Genomic DNA, 16,832 nt, shown 5'->3' on the forward strand with positions numbered 1-16,832 from the left:
ATGGGCCCTAATGCAATTCTATATTAGGCATCAAACCTCGGTAGCAGTGCGTGTCCATTAGACCTGTTCACTTTTTTTGACCTACCCGTGTCACATCAAATTATCAATCCACATGCAAAAATAAGTCTTCAGTCCAAAAATGAGCCAAATTGATAAAGGTTTAGAGGTGTATCAAATCGATTTTGTGTTTTTTCGAGCATTTTCACGAAAATGTACTCCAATATCCAGAAAATTGCACCGAAAAGGTATCGAAAACACCGTTTAAATATAGTTAGAACAATACTCTACAACTTTGCCGAAGACACTACGGTGTTTAAATTGCGTATTTCAAAGTTATTCAACAATGTTCGCTAAAAAATCGCGAAAAAATACAATATTTTTACGATTTTTCATGTAAAAGTCATGTAAATTTACATTGTTTTAAGTGACTAATTTAATAAGCTATTGCTCCTATGTGTTACGAACATTTCGTCCATACATCATTTTAGTGTAGGAATTCGTTTTCATTGACTAATTATCAAAGGTATGTCACGTTGATACTAAAAATCGCATAGAGTTGCCAGCACAAAATTAAACAAAGTTACCCATGATTAAAACGTCATTACATTTCTTTGTCGCACCTGCATCAGTTTCAATTTGGTGTAGATGGTTGAGCATGAGACTGCCGATTCAAAGATTCAAGGTTCGAGCCCTGGAATAGGATTTTTTGCGTCTCGATCCTGCTATAAGTTAATGAGACTACGCTCTGCAATTCTGCATCTTATTGCAATTTGGCATTTAGCCTTGTTTCGAAACCGTAGAGTGCATAGAAAGAATGAAGTTTCCCTTTATCTTGTAGTTGTATTGCTTGTGGCTAGATAGATGCAAGTAATCTCCACAGTTGTATGATAAATGTTGCATCCAGAAGCAGTTCCATCATCGTATTGAATTGTTTTAGCTAAATTAATCGGTATCAAACAGATGTCCAATATTTCGTCCAGCTGATCTCGTCGACACGATTTCTTGTCAACAAGTAAACTAAATATCTAGCTAGTCCTGGAATGGGCTTAATTGGCAGGTCCCGATCATCATTATTTGGGAGATTGCGTGTAAGTCATGGGCCATGGCTCATGGCAGATTCATCATCCTAACTGCTACAAAGAAAGAAAAAAAAAAGTTTATTATGTATTTGAGCTTGAACCTGGGACCTTGTGATCCGCAGGCTCGAGCCTTATCATCTGCGCCATTTCTGATACTTGAATCAAAAGACATTAGAATACGATGGCATGACGTCTTAATCATGGGTAACTTTGTTTTAATTCGTGCTGGCAACTCTACGCGATTTTTAGTATCAACGTGACATTCTTTTGATAATTAGTCATTGAAAACGAATTCCTACACAAAAACGATGTATGGACGAAATGTTCGTTACACAAAGGAGAAATAGGTAATTAATTTAGTCACGTAAATTAATGTAAAATTACATGACTTTCATATGTAAAATCGTAAAAATATCGTGTTTTTTCGTGATTTTTCAACTAAAATTTTTGAATAGCTTCGAAATAAGCAATTTAAACACCATAGTATCTTCGGCAAAGTTGTAGAGTATTGTACTAACTATATCCTAACGGTATTTTTGGCAGCCTTTCTGAGCAATTTTCTGGATTTATGAGTAAATTTCTGTGAAAACGGTTAAAAAAACACAAAATCGATTTGATACACCTTTAAATCTTTATCAATTTGGCTCAATTTTGGACTGAAGACTTGTTTTTGCATGTGGATTGATAATTTGATGTGTCACGGAGAATCGGAGAAAAAAAGTTTCAAAGTGAACAGGTCTAGTGTCCATCTTTAGGAGCTACAGACGAAATAAAGTTTACTTGGAAATCATTCCATACGTGAAAAAAAATTGCTATAACTTTTTCTCTTGGTGAAAATTTCAAGTTAAGTTAAATGTATTCCAGAGCTCATTATATAAGCCATGAATGGTCAAAATTTCGATGCAATCGATTCATTGAATTCGGAGATAGAACAGCTCAAAGTTGGCTATCGGATAATTTTACTTTTTACAAGAATCTTTATAACTTTGTGGAGAATGGCCCGATCTTTTCCAAATTTGAACCACTGATACACATGTAGATGAATCTAGACGAATTTACAGTAAAAATTTGAAAATATTGGATGCACTTTTCGAAAAGTTACAGCTAGTTGAACATTTTTTGAAAAGTGAAAATTTTACCTGTCCCGATCATTTTGTCTATCCCCTGTATCTGTCATAGGATGCAAACACATAAGCTGAATTAAACAGAACAATATTGAAATCGATTTTCTCTAATGTATGATCTGGTGTAATAGTAATTGAACGAAGAATTATAATGTCTGCATGAAATTACCGTTCATCAATTTGTTTTTGCACGTTTCTACGGAGAAACCTAATTAGAGTTGTAGTTTCATTGCACCCACACGCATCACTACGAAAATCTCTGTTGTTGCAGAAGATAAAAAAGTTTATAACGTTTCTGACTGTAAGCCATCGCCCATATATACCTTTACAACTCCTAATCAGGCACTATAAATCACAATTACGTCTCCAGACAGATCGTGCAACTCATTCCTACAAATCCGTAGAGTCCACCTCCTCCGGAAAAAGGACACCTCACAACATTGGGTTTTTTTTGCCTTTTCGTCAGCCACAAGGCTCGTTTCTTCCCGTTCAAGGCAACCTCACCGCGCCGTCTCCAACAAGGGTAAACATCATCAGTACGGTCGCAAAGCAATGTAAGTAAAAACCCCCGAACAGCCTAACAACAGCAGCACGGTGCGAGGGAGGATACCGAGAAAATTGTGAATTTTAGCTTTTGTCTACTCGATTTAACGTGTGGTGGTCATTCTCCCTCCTGCCACGCTAGTTTTCCAGTTTTTTCCCCGTCTGCTTCCATCCGTTTTTACGTCCTTACCAAACCAACATGTAGAATTGTAGAGAGTCAAACAATTTGGAAAATTTATGTCGCTTCACCGTATGGCGTTGTTGTACCTTGCATTGTCCTGAGGCTTTCTGTTGTTCCTGTTTCTTGGGACCAGCCAGCGCTGCCCATCAGACTTTGCACAAACAAGACGAACTTTTTTTTTCTCGTCTTTGGATATGACAAATAAAATTGGAATGAGACGACGACGATGACGACGATTCTAGCAATAAGATAGACGTCTGGCTTGGTGGGATCAAATCTTGCGTGGCACTTGCTGAGTTTGGTGGAATTTTGGATCATTTATCATCTGGGTGTGGTAAGAAATCACTTGCAAAATTGAGTTGAGGAAATATTACTGATTTTTGAGCTTTTGGTAACACGACTCGAAAGTATTGCTGTTTTGTTTTCTTCTAACTATACAACTTTTATTTTTCTTTATTCGTTTACTTATAAATTTAACCCGAGAGCGGTCGCGTCTTGTACTGAGTACACGTACCATGAAAAATGCACGCTTGTGATACACAGCGTGAACGTGGTGCCGTTGAAGGTGGTCGAAGACGCGACTGCTCGAGGGTTAAGATGATCATAACAACATGTAGGTAGTGCCCAGTGGGCAACAACCGTTCAATAGGATGCAACTGCTTTGGGGCGATTTAGAATCTGAAGTGCATCATTTTCCGTTAATTACCCCTCCCCCCATAGGTTTTTACTCTTCTTTGTGGGCTTGTGGGCTTCGTGGCCAAGCGGTTAGCGGCGTCAGTCGTTTAGGTGTCTCGTAAGCCTCGGAGTGTGGGTTCGATTCCCGCTCCAGTCGGGAAAAACTTTTCGTCAAATGGAAAATTCTCCACTGGGCCACTGGGTGTAATATGTGTAGTCCGTTGTCAAATGTTTGTAATGTTCAGTCTGTAGAGGCCGTAAGGTCGAAGACGGTGTAATTGTCTTTTTTTTTTCTTACCATAGTAATACTGAACATACTTTTCCTTACGTTTCGTTATGCTAGCTCAAGTTTCAAATTTTATTTTGAATGTTTTTCAATGTTGTGACGGAATTTCCTTCCAAACAATCTAAAAACTCTCATGCTTTCACCTGCAGTAAATCGTACAATGCAAAACCTGCTATTATTGGCCTCTTCAACTTGTGAGGGCACCTCAATCTGGTAGGGAGACCTGGGGTAATATGCACCCACGAGAGCAAGACGCACTCACGCTATTTCACTAACTGTGACAATGAAGCTTAGGAATGTTAGAGTGAGATGGTTGTAGCTACTAGAGACCGAGACCACTCTGCGTCCCCACAAACAGCACAGATGGGGTGGTTGTTAGTAGGGTAGAATGTGAGATCTAGAAGTCACCTTTGGTCGGTGATGCGTTCTATGGACAGGGGATCTATTTAGTTAGACGGTAGATTTTATGTAAATAGATTACTCTGAAGGTGAAGCGGCACAATTCACTTGGCTGCATAACTTATGGGCATTATATGATAGATTGGCACTGTGCTGGGAGAATTGCAAGGAAGAGAAACGGCTCTTTCAACCCGTTCCTGTTGTACCTACACTGAAAAACGGCTTGCGGTTGAAATTACTATTCTGAGGGTCAATTTAAATACACGACGCCACTAAATTTGTGCAGAATGAATTTCGTTCCATTTCAACAGATTAATGTTTTCAATTTTACCATGAATTCGATTTACAATTAAAAAAGTTTCCGTTGGCAACCCGATTCGAATCAAGAACCTCGCACGCTACTATACTACTAGATAACTTCAGGCGGGATTCTTGGAGAAACACCAGCAAAAATACTTACAAGAAACCAAGGGAATCCCACTTCGAATTTCTTACGGGTTTCTAATGGATGAATCCCTGGAAGTATTCTGCCGTGAATCGCAAGTCAGTCCCATCTGCATTTTGGGCAAAAATGAGTTAATGGTTGTTTTCGACCTTTCTTCGGATGATCTATCTGCTACATGAATAAAAATATATAGTTTGTTCAGTAAAATTGAAAAACAACACCAAGCCAGATTGTCCCATAACGAAATGTAATCGCAAGTCAGTCCCATTACGAATACAGGGGATACTCAAAATAACTGGGATAGGTAAAATTTATACTTTTCAAAAAATGTTCAACTCGCTGTAACTTTTCGAAAAGGGCATCAAATATTCTCAAATTTTTACTGTAAGTTCATCAACTAGTTGTGTATCAGTGGTCAAAATTTTGAAAAGGTCGAGCCATTCTACACGAAGTTATAAAGGTTCTAGAAAAAGGTATAATTATCCGATAGCCAACTTTGAGCTGTTATATCTCCGCATTCAATGAACCGAATGCGATGAAATTTTGATCATTTATGACTTACATAATGAGCTATCAAAAACTTTTGACTAAACTTAAAATTCTTTACACGAAAGAAAATTATTACGATTGGATTATGTTTCTAATATACCATTAATTTATCCAAAACTGCATTATCGTTTCAAAATTTGAAATAGTAATTATAGTTCATTTAAATTCCCTCTAATTGACTTCAATATGAATATGTTTTGAAAGGAAGTAACAAAATAACTGACATTAAATTGAAAAAGTAATGGGATGCATATGAAAAATAGATAAATTTACTAAAAAAACATAAAATACATGAAACCGTCATAACTTTTTTTCTTATTAATTTTTTCAAATTAAGTAAACTGTTTTTCAAAGTTCATTATATGAGTCATAAATGATAAAAATTTCATTGCATTCGGTTCATTAAATCCGGAGATATAACAGCTCAAAGTTGGCTATCGGATAATTATACCTTTTTCCTGAACTTTTATAACTTCGTGTAGAATGGCTCGATCTTTTCCAAATTTTGACCACTGATACACAACTAGTTGATGAACTTACAGTAAAAATTTGAGCATATTTGATGCCCTTTTCGAAAAGTTACAGCGAGTTGAACATTTTTTGAAAAGTGAAAATTTTACCTGTTCCAGTTATTTTGAGTATCCCCTGTAAGTGTACCCTCCAGTACAACACCTAACACTGTTTTAGCCAGTTTTATATTTTTCACTGTAACGTTTTTATGTTTGACGCAATGTGTGAAAGTTTCATGATGATCGCAGAAGTTTTCAATTTATGGCGATTTTATGAAGTTTCTCATAGAAATAGTATTTAAAAACTTCAGAGTCCATTTTCTCAATGCCTACTTTTTACAGATGGGACTGACTTGCGATTCACGGCAGTATTCCGACAGCAATTTTTGAAGCAAATCCAAGTAAGAAATCTACAACACAAAGCTCCTAATAAATATCTGGAGCAATCCTTACAAGTAAACCTTGAGGAATCCCAGAGATGCCGGAAAAAAGAAGTAAATTTGATGACTTATGATCACATCAACAGGCAGCGTTTGTGGTTTGTTCTGTTCCAGAGAATATTAATTAAGAGAATAGCCTTTAAGCTCATAAAGCCGATGGTGAGTGCACTTGCAATGAGCAATACCATGCTAAAGGTGGTGAGTTTGATTCCCGGTAAGCCCTGTGTCCGTTTCATGATCGACATTTCTTAACTAGCCTGTGTATACATATGCAAATAAACATTGATTGTAGGGGTTAAAGTTTTTGAAAGTTCTCTTAAAATGCTAAACTGAAGAGCAGGATGTGTCCCAGTTGGAACGTTGCGCCAAGAAAAGAGAGCTGGAATATTTAAGCCATTTAAAACAATATTGATTTAAAACATTGGCGAGGGTTGGGTGTTAAAACAGCATAAATGTTTTAGAGCATGAGCATGAGCATGAGCATAGATGACCGCACAATTCGTAGTTGCTACTCCGTGATTGACCAGAGCAATCGAAATTGCACAGGGAACCAATGAATAGGGCTTGGGACTAGCTTACTATTCTCAATGTACACAGTTCGAGAGCTCTCAACTTTTATAGGGTCAATAACGGCGCCGGCCACGTCCTTACGGTCATCGAGGATGGGAGGGAATGTTAGTAAGACAAACGTTGTTATAAAGACCGCGAATCGCTGCATCCCAACGTTTGTCTCAGGAAGGATTTTTTGTTAGTAGGGTAAGGTACATTGTCAGTCCGGGAGTCACCTATGGTTGGTGATATGATTTGACAATGGATCAATACATATACACAGACCGCCGTTAACAACCGACCACTTTTCGACGCAAAAACTAGCCAAAAAGAAAATGCTATCGCGCGTCTCCATTCCACTAGGGAGCAGAAACCTTTAGTCTATTCCACACAGAAATACACTCAACGCGACTCACTTGTCGGCGCCCGGATTTTTTCTCGACCGGCGAGCCCGAACTAACACTTTTCACTCTTTTGTGTAAATGCAAAAAATGAAAGAAAATATTTATTATCAACTAAAAGTGTATTGGGAACTAGCGCCGACGGGAAGCGAAAAATTCGGAACCGACTCGATCCACCGCACACTAAATTCAACCGCGTCGATTTTATTCTTTCTCGTTCACACTGCAGCGCGATGGGAAGAGAAAAATTCGAAACCGACTCCGCCGTCGAAATGCTCACTTGGGAATAGAAAAGGAAAAAAATCGAACCACCGAAGCAAACGCGCGCGACACTGGCACCCGGACGAAATCCCATCACACACTCCCGTCGAAATGCTCACTACCGAATAGAGAAAAAGAAAAATAATCGAACGACCGAAGCAAAAACGCACGACACCGGCACCCGGACGAAATCTTATCACACACTCTGTTAAAACAGCATAAATGTTTTAGATTGCAAAAAAAGTTTGGCCGTTTTTAAAAGATAAAGGGTGTCCACAATGAAATTGGCAAACAGAAAATATATAACTATATGTATAACTTTTGATTGCGTTCGCCAAAACTGCTAATTTTTTGACCATGAATATTATATTATGTGTACCTAATACCATAAAATTTTCATTAAAATCGGTTGAGTATTGGCTCAGATATTGTCGATATCATAAAATGAGATTTTTGAAAATTTGGGCACCCATTTCAAAAAATTGCTTAGGCTGTAACTTTTTTGTTACCTCATCAAAACGTTTGAAAATTTCACTCGATATTTTTAACACAGTATCAAATAAGTGGTAAAAATTTGATCGAAATCGGTTCAGTATTTTTCTAGTAAATATACAAAGCTCAAATCGTTCCAAGGTAAATTTTAGGTACTTTTTGACCATTTTTAATTTCGCGTGCACTATTTTGACTGTAGAACTGGTAACACCGATTTTTATAAAACTTTGAGAGTGTAAAATTGTTGTGTTAAACTGTTTACAGTGAAAATTTCAGCCATTTTTGTTGAGTACTTTCAAAGTAAAAGTAGTTTGAATTTTACTATAGAGTAAGGTGGGGCAAAAGTTCTACCCTAGTTGAAAATTCAATTTTTCTCAAAAAATCGAAGCAGATAAAAATAAATGAATAACGTGTGGTGATTCTACCATCCATCAGCTAAAATTTTGCTGAACAAAGTTACGCCAAATGTCTTTTCAGTTTTGAGTTACAACACTTTTTGTATATGTGTGTCTTATTCGAACTCTTGCCCCACCACTGGGGCAAAAGTTCGAATCTTGTGTTTGTGGAATTTTGCTAACCGTAGCACACTATTTTGATACTTTCGTAATCGTATATGATGTTGGAACTCCAGTTAGCCTAGTGGTTAAGGCTATGGATCGCCAATCCGGAGACGACGGGTTCGATTCCCGTTCCGGTCGGGAACTTTTCTCGACTTCCCTGGGCATAGTGTATCATTGTCCTTGCCTCACAATATACAAATTCATGCAATGGCAGGCAAAGAAAGCCCTTCAATTAAAAACTGTGGAAGTGCACAAAGAACACTAAGTTGAAGCGAGGCAGGACTAGTTCCAGTGGGAACGTTGAGCCATAAAGAAGAAGAAGAAGAAGAAGAAGATGTTGGAACTGGAATACACTTTGAAGTTCGATCTGCATTTTACCGAAATGAGGGTTAAATTTACTACTCCAAAAATTAGTAGTTTTCCGCCAAATTCAGATAAAACAACATTTCTTTTCAACTTTGATCGAATTTTCCCACCAATTCCATCATTTTTAGAGATAAAAGGTACATTTTGCCGAATTTTAGGTTTTTACCTAAAGTTGCCACATGACTCGAACTCTTGCCCCACAATTCGAACTTTTGCCCCACTATGTGTAAAATATGACTTCCAAATCTTTTTTGCAAAAAGTTATACATGCTCAAGCTTCTTCAAAATATACCTAGTTACGCCCCAAAACAAAATATTGAATTCGATGTCATTACAATTCCATTCCATGCGTTGGAAGGATCATCGCATGATACAATTTTTTGATCAAAAACCAACATTTTGTCATAACTTTTCGAAATATTGATTAATTTTCATAATTTTTGAAGTGAAAGACTCTTTTTCAGAAAGGCTTCGAACAACCTTGACACCCGAGAGTAATAATTTGAAATGAGTTCGAAAACTTCAAAAGAAACTTTTGCCCCACTCGAACTTTTGCCCCACTTTACTCTACCAAAAACCACATCTGCTTATTGTGACATAGTGCGACATATATGGCTGTAACTTTTTAACGGTATGATCAAATTGAATGAAACTTTGACAAATTAGTTCTACATACATACTCTACGTACATAAAAATTTTCATTGAAATCGGTTCAGTATTTTTGGCGCCAGAGTTGAAACGGCAAAAAAGTGATATTTTCCTAAATGTTTGTTTGCACAAGATTCTCAAGTGGCAGTTCCGTTGTTTCAACGATATCTCCGCCAATACTCAACCGATTTGAATGAAAATTTTATGGTATTAGTTACACATAATATACTATTTATGGTCAAAAAAATTGCTATTTTGGCGAACGCAATCAAAAGTTATGCAATATTTTCTGTGTGCCAATTTCATCGTGGACACCATTTACACTAGTTTTGTATATAGTGTAATTTTTCTATGACGCCTAAAGACATCAACTGCATTACATTGATTATAAAATTAAAATTCTGAATGAAAAACATATTTATTTTATCACTTCAAAAAGGCTGACAAAATCGGGTCCTCACTGTATATCAGTGCAAGTCAGCAATACAAGCGGGAAATTTTACAGATTGTTTTCCCCTTTTAATTTTTCAGCTCCTAAAATATAAAGCAGTGTCTAAGTTAATGTACTACGCTACTAAATTGTAGTTTTATTGTCACGTTTGCATAGATGGTGCGTTATGCCCCGCCTTCCCCTACCGCAGAGTCAACAGTCGACAACCGCCACACAGAAAGCAAGCAAAAATGAAATGGTTAGTCGCATTCGCATTCAATGGTCTAACCACCAATATAAAAAATGTACGATCAGGGCGATTTGTTCGGGACGCTAGATAATTAAAGAACCTACAAAAAAGGGCTACTCGCTTTCAAGCAATTATCAAATCATCATCCTCTGATTCATAATTATGTGATTGATAACTGCACCACAGAAGCCTCACAAGGAAAGCAAAGTTCGTTACCTGTGCCTCATAAAAAAGGAAAACGACAAACCGTATAATTTCTTGTTAACTAATAAACAGTTTGGGCTCGTTAGTTCGACTGCGGAACCTTTTTCGAGGCTGCGGTGTGGCTCCAGGATCACCCATTCGCCGTGGTGGTTCCTTTCTTTCCTCTTTTGACATGTTTATATTGACACACACTTCCAACATCATCATCATCGTCCGCATCAACCACGGATCGTTACGGAACATGCAATCGATAAAGACCCCGCTCTTTGGTGCTGCCGACACCGCAGAGCAGAAGCATAATATTCTCCTCTTGCAGGAGATGAACCACCAGCAGGGGGAATCCTTGCGTTCTCGTGTCGAGGTTTTCCCTCCTTAGGAGTCCACATCTCGAACGGTATCATACCTTTGAAGTTTTTTTTTCGTCTTCCGAAGCGGCTCGGGCTCGTCTTGACCCTAAGGGCACGAATTGAATTATCAGGTGATGCCGCTCGCAAATGACGATCGAGGGACAGGAGGGATCAAAACAAACACGTGAGGCGCCCAATAAAACTAGGGCAAATATCTACACGAGGCGATGAATGGAACGAACCACCCGAATGGATGAATGAAGCGAAAAAATCCCGGAGGCATCAAAAGTCGATGACCTTCAACAGCCTCCGGCAGAGCGGTAAAATCGCGGTTCGTTTGATTATTTGTCTGACACGACGACGACGGCACAACAAGTCATTTGTGTCCCTTTTCTACGAAGAGATACACCTATTCGCTGAAGAAGATGTCCTTCTTTTGCAATCCCCGGCTAATCCCCGGAGGTATTCTATTTCAAGCATGACCGTCGTGGCGATTACCACCGACAAGTGGTGTTTGATCTTTATGGACTGGAAATACTTGTTTTCTGGATAAAGGACCCTCCTTCTGTATTGGAAGGATAACATATTTCAACTCAAAAGAAGGTCAGCAGAAAGGATATGAGACTTAAACTGCATAGTGAGATATTCACACCGAACATGTAAATGAAGTGATGCGTAGGAAGGGATTAGGGTTTTCAGAGAGTTGTCTATGGATAGGATGAGAGTTAGGGAGCATTCACAAACAACGCATCATATTTTAGCCACATTCTGGCTTCGTTTTCCCTATCATATCCCGTTGTCTTATACCTATCGCAGACTCCCGCCTATTTTCTCAAATACTACGTAATTTATGAATGTTCTGTTAGAAGATAGCTGATCTATGGAAATGAATAATTATTAGAATTGGTACTATTCGTGAACGCTATTGTTATATATTATCCATGAAAACTTTGGCACTGTCGCTCATATTTTAGAAAGTTTATGAGTAAAACATATTTACTGGAAATGGAATGAATAAACTTTTTTTATCACGTTGATAAGATGATACTTTTTAGCTGAATATAGGGTAAGTGTACCAGTTATCGCCATAGTGGTTCCCTATTTGGCCATAGTAAAAATTTAGAAAGTTGTCAAGCTTTGACCTATTATGAACATTTTAGTAGCAAGGATTTAAATGTATTTTGTCATCAAAATTCTGGAAATGATTTAATTTTTTAAATTATTACAAATAACCACTATGGCCAAATAGGGAACCACTATGGCGATAACTGGTACACTCAGCCTACAACAAACTAGTACTCAAAACTTTGTTATCATATCATCACTAGTTGAACTCTGTTACGATGCAGAGCTAATTAATCGTTATCTTGAACCATAAACTCATACTCATTAGTGTATAGGGTTAATGTACCAGTAGTGGTGCTATTAGTAGCTCCTTGTAGAAAAATAATTGAATAAAATTGATAATACCACAAAATAAAAAGCCTGAAAACGTTAATCGGTAGTTTTTCACTTAAATTTGCTAGGAAAAATGTAAAAACCATTGTTTATTACAGTTTTTGCTAATAAATCACTTGCACCAACTATAGGTACACGGTTCCTATTATGGAGGAAAAATTTAGCATTGGTTCCTATAGTGGCGCATCCCGTTGAATTCTTATGGGACCCACCACTATAGGAACACTACCACCACTATAGGTGCTAAGGAGCCAACAATTTAAGGAAAATAATTGTTTAAAATAGGTTTTTCGGCAAATCCTTAACACAAAACTGAATTAATGTCGAGCACTTGACACTGAAGAAGTCTGTAAGTCACAGACGAAATAGGCCTATCTGTCCGAAGATAAGCACAGTAGTAGAATTAAAAGGAATTTGCTCGTCCTTTCTAGTTTTTCTTTAAAAGAGTTATTCATTTTTTATTTTCTTTTGCAAAAGTGAAGTATTAGTGAAGTGTTTTTAAAACTAGAGTCTGAAGTGAATTAATGTTATAAATTGATTATGATGCATCTATTAAAAATGTCATTTGCATGCTTTTTGTTTGAAATAGTGCTAAATTGGCACTACCACCACTATTGGTACTACCTCCACTAAGGGAGCTTTTACCCTATTATATATTCTTGTGCTATTTTTGATCAGCTTAACTGGGTTATTTAGCCCAGGAATCCAGTGCTTGAACTATCCAAAATGTCCATTGGGTAGATAAACATGAAGACTGGGTCAACACAACTGTCGAATCCCTTTTTGGTCTTTGACAAAGTTTTTCGGCACATCCAAGACTATTTCTTAACGTCGGTCATATAGTTGATGAAAAAATTTCATTTTTAAATTTCTTATGAGAAAAATGCAAAAAAATGAGTTTTTCTATACAAAATTTCAATCGCAATGCGAAATGCGGGAACGCTACCAATCGCTCTCAAATTATGCATAGTTATTATGGACGCTAGAAACAATAAAAAAAATTGTGTTTCTGGTCGATGCGCTCAAATTTCAATTTTTGAACCTCGACAATACTTTTATTGAATTCCATAATAGCCCAACTATCATGGAACCCTAAAATCTGACATAAACTGAAAATGAACTGAAACTCAATGTTTAGAAAACAGAAATAGTCATCGTTCGAGATAAAGCTTATTGGCTCATTATTTGAAATGCCTGTAGGAGTCCCACCGTAGCTTATCCCGGAGGGTCCATCAGATTTTATTTTTCGGGAAATTAAACCAAGATCGGTGGTTCTGATCTCAGATTTCTTCAACAGTTCCATCTAGAATTTCATCAGCATTTCGGTTTAGGAGTTTGCCAGAAGCTCTATAAAAAAATAGTGCAGTTCTAAGTGGGATATCTCCAAGAGTTGCATCTGGCATATGTGCTGGAGTACTATCTAGGGATTTTCAGAAGTACTTCCTGAAATTACACAAAGAGTTTTCTCAGTGATTACCCAGAAGTTTTCTCTTGGATTTGTGGTATCCGGAGGAAGGAACCGACACAGCAGAAGGCTTTTCAATCGGCTGAAGCCCAATTAGAGGAAATCAAACACAATCTCCTTGTTTCGGCACGACTGACGTTTTATTTACATTTCCTTCATTATATGAGTCCTCCAGTAGTTGCACCCCTCAAAACCTTTGGAAGTTCCACCAGGAATTCTTGCAAGAGTTTCACCAGAGAATTCTTCAGGATTTCCATCAGGGATCCCTTCAGGAGATCCACCTGAGATTTTTCCAGAAGTTCTATCTTGAATTTCATCAAAAGTTTACTTGGAATGTCTCCAGCTATTCTATCAAGGATCTTCCCAATCCTCGTCAAATATCCCCTGGATGCATCGAAACCACCATTTCGGTACACTAAAACCTCCATTTAGGTAATGAGTCGGGACTGCCTAAATAGAATTTTTACCTAAATGGATTCATTACCTAAATGGATTCAGTTTATTACCTAAATGGATTACAAGGTTGCAAAGAAGTTCAACAAGGGAGAGTTACTAGGAGATTTAAAGGAGATCATGCGGAGTTTCAGATGGCTTTCAATGAGTTTCAGGAGGGGGTGGGTTTCAGGAGGGGAGGGGCTTCAGGGGCGTTTTCGGGGGGTTTGGAGGGTCTTAGATCAGAATTGTCATTCAAATGACTAGCTGGGAACGAAACACGAAAAACCTAGCGAAAAACCCTGCAAAATTCCGCCAGACTGAAAAATTATTGAATGTCGGGTCAAAGTCGGGTCAATTTTTATCGTATGTTGGGCCATTGTTGGAGCAACATCGAACAACTGTTGAGTCTATATTGGGTTTGGTGGCCAAAATAAAAACAGGTGAATGATAGGTTGATGTCGGGTTTGACGTCATCAATGCTGGAGCTGATATCAATGGAATGATGGAAGAATAGTTTATTATCTCAATTTCAACTGGAAATGACGCTGGATACTGGCACTTTCAACACTGCATGGGAGGGGGGGTGTTTAGGGGGCAACATTGCACCACCACCCCCCATACCCACCCCCTAACACCACTCACTACTTCTTTCCCATAAACCAGTCTTATACCTAATCTTAAGTACTCCAATTGATTTGAACACAATCAAATTCCATTTAGGTAACGTTACCTAAATGGAGGGACCTAAATAGATTTTACCTAAATGGATCCTACCTAAATGGAGGTTTGAGTGTAATAAGTCGGGACTGCCTAAATAGAATTTTTACCTCAATGGATTCATTGCCTAGAGGTCTCCAGTTAGCCTAGTGGTTAAGGCTATGGATCGCCAATCCGGAGAAGGTAGGTTCGATTCCCGTTCCGGTCGGGAAAATATTCTCGACTCTCTGGGCATATAGTGTATTATTGTGCTTGCCTCACAATATACAAATTCATGCACTGGAGCGGACCTGGTTTGATGGTTAGAACACTTGACTATCACGCCGAGGACCTGGGATCGAATCGCACTTCCGACAAACTCGCAAAAAATGTGAGTTCTTCCTTCGGAAGGGAAGTAAAGCATGGGTCCCTAGATGAACTAGCCTAGGGCTAAAAATCTCGTTAATACAGATAAAAAATTCATGCAATGTAGAAGTTCTCACGGAACACTAAGTTGGCGAGAGGCAGTCCAAGATCCAGTGGGAACGTAGAACCATACAGGAGTAGAATAAGGATTCATTACTAAAATGGGTTTGAACGTTGCATAGAAGTTTAAGAAGGGCGAGTGGCCTGGAGATTTAAAGGGGGTCTTGCGGAGCTACAACAGGCTTTATATAAAGGGAGTTTCAGGAGGAGGGTGGTCAGAGGTGTTGCATTGCGACTTCAGGGGTGTTTTCGAGGGTTTCTGAGGGTCTAAGGTTACATGGGGACCGAGGGGGTTTTAGGCTGATTTCGAAGCCATTTCAGAGGATTTTGGGCGTTACGTAGGCGTTTTCGGGGGTTTCAGGGGTTTCGGAGGGTGTCAAGGGCGTTACAGGCGGTTTTGAGGAGGTTTAAGGGGACCTATAATTTCCGTAGATACATTTCAGACCACTACTCTTAAGTGAGCTTCAGGGAGATTTCAGCGGCGCTTTAAAGCGTTTCATAAGCATTTCAGGTGGTTTCAGAAAAGATTCAAGTCGTTCCAGACCGATTACACTTGTAGATCCAATGACCTCATCCGATTAGATCATAAACAAACATTGAACTTACCAAGCACACAGTTGCATGACTTTGGGGCTGTCCATAAACCACGTGGTCATTTTTTTGGGACTTCTCAACCCCCCCCCCCCCCCCGCGTGGTCATTTGTCCATACAAAAATTTTTATTCGTCCATACAAAATGCTCATAGGCCAACCCCCCACCCCCCACCCCCCTCATGACCACGTGGTTTATGGACAGCCCCTTTCATTCAATCATTCAAGCACACAAGTCATGCATGTAGATGCTCAAGAAAGTCTTTAGGTAACCTTAAATCAAACCACCCCCCCCCCTCTCTTGTCGCTCCAACTTGAGCATGCCCTAAACTCCTCTTAATCCACTCGCTAACTCATTCCTGTAAACTAACCATATCCCTAGTGTTAAATACTTCAACTGCTCTGAACACAATCAGATTATATTTAGTGACGTTACCAAAATGGAAGAACCTAAATAGATTTTATCTAAATGGAGTCTACCTAAATGAAGATTTGGGTGTATTTTCAATAAGCTTTTCGTAAAAAAAAACAGAATATGCCCCAACATGAAGTTATCACGGGAGTTCCATTCGAAAATATTTTTAATATATGCGCTACGGATTTGTACATTGCACAGTGGTCCACGAACCAAATTTACGAGGAAGAAGCATTTCACGCCTTCAAATGAATTTTTAGACAAATATGGTCTTCTACAAAGTTGTCCCTAATAATAAGACCCTCTTTCCAATGTGCATGAAAATTAGGGTAGTCCATATTTTCAAAGAAATTGGAAACCAAACTTTTTTATTTGCAAGAATAACTATATACATTCTTCGGAAAAGTTCAATCAATTTTGAGCAAGTTTGCTGAAGATAGTTTTAATGTAGCTTTGAAATTGACCGATCTAGAGATATTTTTCTGAATATGCCTAGGGTGGTTCAAGAAAAACCGGTTTTTTTTTTTTTTATTCTTAATCACTTAACC

The sequence above is a fragment of the Aedes albopictus genome, chromosome 3, assembly GCF_035046485.1.
Source record: "Aedes albopictus strain Foshan chromosome 3, AalbF5, whole genome shotgun sequence".
Lineage (NCBI taxonomy): Eukaryota > Metazoa > Arthropoda > Insecta > Diptera > Culicidae > Aedes > Aedes albopictus.